The following is a 5,690-nucleotide window of genomic DNA, read 5'->3' on the forward strand; positions in this document are numbered from 1 at the left end:
ATCTACTTACATTCGTTTGTTTTCTTTCTTCTTATTTAAAATGTGCGTGGCTGAAGATGTAAGGAACTTCTTCCTGTGAGCTTCTGCCGTGGTCCGCCGTACCTCGGAGACAATACTGGACGCTTTTGATGATCCCCTCTTGAGGAGGAGACCCCCTTTTGGGTCATCGGCTGGCCCCCGGTTCCGCTGCTCCTCTCACCTCAATCCCTGAGTGGAAGGGAGTATTAACTCTACCCAACCGATTGGCAAAGCTGGCACCTCTCTAGAGAGAACTAAAGTGCCCGTCTCTCCGTCATAGTCGCATACCCGGAAGTCCCTCTATAGAATTATGAATTTATGGAGAAATATTGAAAGTGCTTTTCAAAAACAATATGAATAAAAACCTGTACTGACCAAACATAATAGCTGAGCTATTGCCAAGAGCACCCTATTGTTCCTGCTTTCCAGACACCTGTTAAAGATGGAGATCCTGGGTGCATCTAAACTGTAGAATAAATGTACTTCGAAATCACTTTAGCTGCTATGGCTCAAGTGGTAGCCTTCTCTTTGGCAGAGAAGGCTACCACTGCCACGATTCCATGGCACAGAGCTATGGCAATTAAAGTGATATGAAACAGCATTGGTTCTACAATTCTTCGTTTTAAAAGGTCACAAATGTAGTTTTACACTGAGCATGTGAAAGCTTCTGTTTGGATGAGCAAATCTGTCAGTTATTCTTCCACATATTTATTGTTGGTAATTTGGCTGACCGCATCCCGTTGTACGAACATGCTCAGGCCCTGAGATCTTCAGGAGAGGCCCTTCTCTCAGTCCCACCTCCACCTCAAGCCTGGTTGGTGGGAATGAGAGAGTGGGTCTTCTTGGTGGCTGTCCCTTGACTCCAGGGAAGGAAGCAAGAATGGCCCCTTCCCTGCTGTCCCTCCACAGCAGGCTAAAACCTTTTTATTTGGACAGGCATTTAAAGATGAAGCTTAGAGGGTGCTGTGATTTTGGGGCAGTGCAATGAGGCAATGAGGTAGTGCAATGATGCAATAATAGAATGGTGTCCTGAGATGGTTTTTAAGCAACTGATTTTAAAGTGGATATAAATGATTTTAATGTTTCTGAATATGTATGGTTTTATGTCCTGGCACTGAATGTTTGCCTTGAGTCCCCTGCGGGGTGAGAAGGGCAGAATAAAAATGTTTTAAATAAATAAATAAATAAATAAATAAATAAATAAATGCTTTTATGATTTTAACTTGATTTTTTAAATATTAGTGATGTTTAATAATGTTTTAATATTTATATGTTGCATTGTAATTTTAATTGTGAGCCGCTTTGGGTCTCTGTGCGGGGAGAGAAGGTGGGATATAAATCAACAACAACAGCAACAACAATAATTTTAATTTCAGTTTATCAGCTTTGAGAAGAAATGTGAAAAGTTTTAAAATATTTTTTAAAGGAACCATATAGTATGTATTCCAGTCCCCAAGACTACAATTTACTATTGCTCCCAGAAAAGCCTCCAGTTGAGAAATTTCAACTGGGATTTGTTGAGCGCTTCTTTGGTCCTGCAATATATATGGAAAATATTCATTAATTCAAAGTGAAGATTTTTAAAAAAATAAATAAAGCCTATTTTCTCTGAGGGACATGGTCTGTTCATTGTTTTCACAGTTGTTGAAAAGTGTAGATTTTAAGGTTTGTGAAGGCGGGATGAAGTCATGTGGTAAATTTCCTTGGTACAATATATTTCTTGCATTAGAAGAAAAAAAATGTTTGCACTAAAAAAAGAATGAAATTGATTCACAGTTGTTTATGGGTAATATTGCTAGATTTATAGGTGCTGTTCTAAGCTAGGCAGTCTCGTCAAAAATCAATGACATTTTTCAAACCTGGCTCAAAATGGCATCTTCTCCATTTAAAAGCATTTATAACTGGCCAGTTTCTTGTAAAGGCATTTTGATTTGGATTCTCATCACTAACACTAGCTGCAAATGGTTAGCCTACTTATTATTCTTAGGCCGGGAGTCAATGGCTCAACTATTGCTTCTGTCATGCATCCTGAATTTTTAGGAGGATCAAAGCTGTTAAGAGACAAACCTTCCTGCCCTCCATAATAGAACTGGAATCCCAAATCGTTAGAAAAGTGTTGGGCATTTGAAATCTCTTTGTGGGCAATGCAACCTTTGGGAGTATGTTTCTCACAATAGGGTTTCGTTATTCAATCCCCAATCTCACTAAACCTGCATATCAAATGGCAGTGACGAATAGGTTCATTCCAGATATCAAGAGTGATCTTTAGATTGCTTAGAAAAAAATATTTTAAGGGTTACAATGCTCACTTATTCGGCCACTATGCTTTCCAGATTGTTGGTTCTGGTTGTAGCTCTCTAAAGTTATGTTTCTAAGCTTTGGGTCCATGCACAAAAGACAGATGGGAGAAGAAATCTATTGCCAATGCCATTGCAATCACAGATATGGGCTACAGGTGGGTAGGACGGAAGACAGTTTGTGGTAGGAAGGAATGCTTTCCTGCTTGGACCACAATTTAAAGCTGGATAAGAACTTAACAAGCTGCAGGGCACAGGTATGAGAAGCACATTATGATTTGGTGAGACTCATACTTTGGACCAGGCACAGACAAACATCAGCCCTCCAGATGTTTTTGACTTCAACTCCCAGAAATCCCAGCCAGCTTACTGGCTGTTAGGAATTGTGGGAGTTGAAGTCCAAAAAACCTGAAGGGCTGAGGTTTGCCCATGCCTGTTCTAGACCAATTAATTAACCCCAGTTGCCACAGTAAGAAAGGAACTGGGAGTATATACAGTGGATGATTTATCCAAAATTAGGGCATACAACTACTGGGTAAAACTGAATGCCATGGCAAATGACAGACTACCAAAACTGTGCCAGTTAGAGCAGAAAAAAATCAGTAAACTCTTGGCAAGTTTAATGGACAAAACACAGTGTGGACTTCTGATTCCATATCCAACTCTCCAGAAGAACTAGATCCAAAAATTGTTGCACAACAAACACTGGATATAGAAGTTCAGAAAGACATTGCTACCCTCAGTAAAGCCAGCTCATTGAAATAGCTAAGTTGTTTTAAACATACTTTTCAAACAGCCCAATATCTAAAGAAAGAAATGCCTGAACACTTCAGGAGGGTTTTACCAGAACTAGATATGGACAGCTGGACACAATGGTCAAACAGGGAAGGTTTAACCAAGTTCCACTTAATCAATGATTTTGTATCTGTGGAGTGTGAGAGGTAAAAGATATTGCACATGTACTGTTTAGTTGTAACTTGTATAAGAAAGAGAGAAACCAATAAATCAGACTATACATTATACAAAAGACACACTGGGATCCTTATATTAAAACTACAATTTTATTGCCTGGCCAGAATGCAAAAATAACACATGAAATGGCCCCTTTTCTATAAAAAGCAACTCAGCTGAGAACTACATATTTGGAGTGGATTGGGGTAAAATGTAGGAGTGATGCAGATATTTGATCTGGATCGGGATCTTGATCCTTTGTTAATGGTTCATTTAACTTTTGTTGTACTGAGGGTTGTATGCTCTATGTGTATGTGTAAAATGTGTTTGTCAAGTGTTTTGATATGACTAATGAGCTAATCAATAAAACATACTACTACCAATTAATTAAGAATGTTACCAACTCCTTCAGACTGCAGAAAATGGTAATCGGGAGAGAAATCAATCTAACCCAGGAATCTCATCGCACTATGCGCCTCCCCATAATGTTTTGGGAGCTAGAGGAAGGCTGCAGGGCAGTCATGCCATGAGCTACATATCCACCCTGCCACTACAAAGGGAAAAAAAATGGGAACCTTACCTATATCATGGGCATTGCCTGTGATGTAGAAATTTGTGGCAGCCGATGTGGGATGCTATAAACTTGGTGAAAGGAGGTGAAAAGGGAAATGGCCAGCTATGTGTTGTGTGAAGGCACACGTTGGTAGCCATAACCTGCATAAAATTGCTTTGAAAAACCCATCTGATGAGGTCCCAGAGCACATCTATTGAATCAACTTCTGAATGCAGTTATGTCTTATTCAGGCGGTTGATCTTGAGGAGAATTAAATGCTGTAGCCACAAATGGAGAATTTGTGATGAGCACTTAGATTCCTCACTGAGGTGGGTGGGTCTGAGGATGTGGATTAGATCCTCAGGGGAGGGGAGGGTGTTTGCCCCTCTTTTCTCCATTTTCCATATCTTGATGTCGAGGGAAGAGCTGTGCACAATCCTTCAGTCTTTAATATGTGGTTGAAAAGATGACAATGACACAGGGTGTTTCAAACTGTTGAACCCAATTACAAAGTTGTGTCACAATGGCAATGTGTTATATTAATTCTCCCAACAGAAACACATATGTCTCCTCCTTAGGTCATCACATTTAAAGTTCTTGCACTCACTTGTGTGTGAGAGGAAGGGGACTAGACAGAAGGAGTGCAAGGCAAGAGATGAGACTGATAGGAAAATAAGCTTGATAAGTTTATGTATGCCGGAAAGGAAAAATCCAAAGGTGCCATGGTCATACGTACACCTTTGGGACAGTACAATAAGGCAACAATAGGAATCTATTCTGAAAACCGGTTTGGTATGGCCGATTTCAGACGGTGTTAAACAATTGATTTTAAAGTTGAGATGACTGGTTTGAGTGTTTATGTATAATAATAGTTTATTTTATGTTCCAGCACTGAATATGTTGTGCCCCACCCTGAGTCCCCTTCGGGGTGGGAAGGGTGGAATACAAATGCGACAAACAAACAAACAAACAAACAAATAAATAAATGTCTTTCAGTGGCTCCCAACCTTTTTTTAACCAGGGACCACTTGACCAAAGACCACTTTGACCAGGGATCACTCACCAATATTAGTACAAAAAGGATTACAAATCAATTTTTGGTCAACTTTAGATTTGGTTTGGTTATTTGGGGTGCTGAATCAGAAAACTGCATTGGATAGACCACATCAGCTCTAGTTTCTGATACAAAACATATGCCATCCAGTAGTCACCATCTGCTCACCAAAAGAAAACCATATTTAATAATCTACATCTGATGTGGTGTATCCAATGCAACTTTCTGAATCAGCACACCAAATAAACCCAGGAATAGGCCTCAAAATGAAGACACCAAGGTGCCCCCGCTTACAGGTGCCACATGGAACGGTTCCGCACATGGGGAGGGAGGAGGAGAAGCAGCTGTCAGGAGGCTTATTGTTGCGCCTTTCGTGGGTAGTCAGCCTCTCCCCTCCCGACATCCCCATTGCCTTGACATTATAAGAGGGTTTCGCAAGACCAGTCGCTCTCGTTGCAATAGTGTAGTAACAGTGAGACCACGGACCATATTTTAGTTCTTGGGGACCACTGGTGGTCCACGGATCACAGGTTGGGAACCACTGACCTAAGAAATCTGAAGTGATTTCAACTTCAGATTTGTTGAAATCTATGTGGCTTTCAAGACCAGTTCCAGTTCAAATTTAAAGAGACTAGTTTAATGACTATTGCTGAATGGATCTGGGATATAGCTCTTGATTGGCTGTTCACCAGCCCAGTACTTATCCTTGCGCTTTTCAGTTTATGAATGTATATGTAAATGTGTTTTATACCCAATGCTTTTTCTGTCGAAAATAATTGCATTCGTTCAGAGAATGTATCTTGCCAAATCCCCAGAG

This window comes from Anolis sagrei, chromosome 6 (genome assembly GCF_037176765.1).
Source record: "Anolis sagrei isolate rAnoSag1 chromosome 6, rAnoSag1.mat, whole genome shotgun sequence".
NCBI classification, from domain to species: domain Eukaryota; kingdom Metazoa; phylum Chordata; class Lepidosauria; order Squamata; family Dactyloidae; genus Anolis; species Anolis sagrei.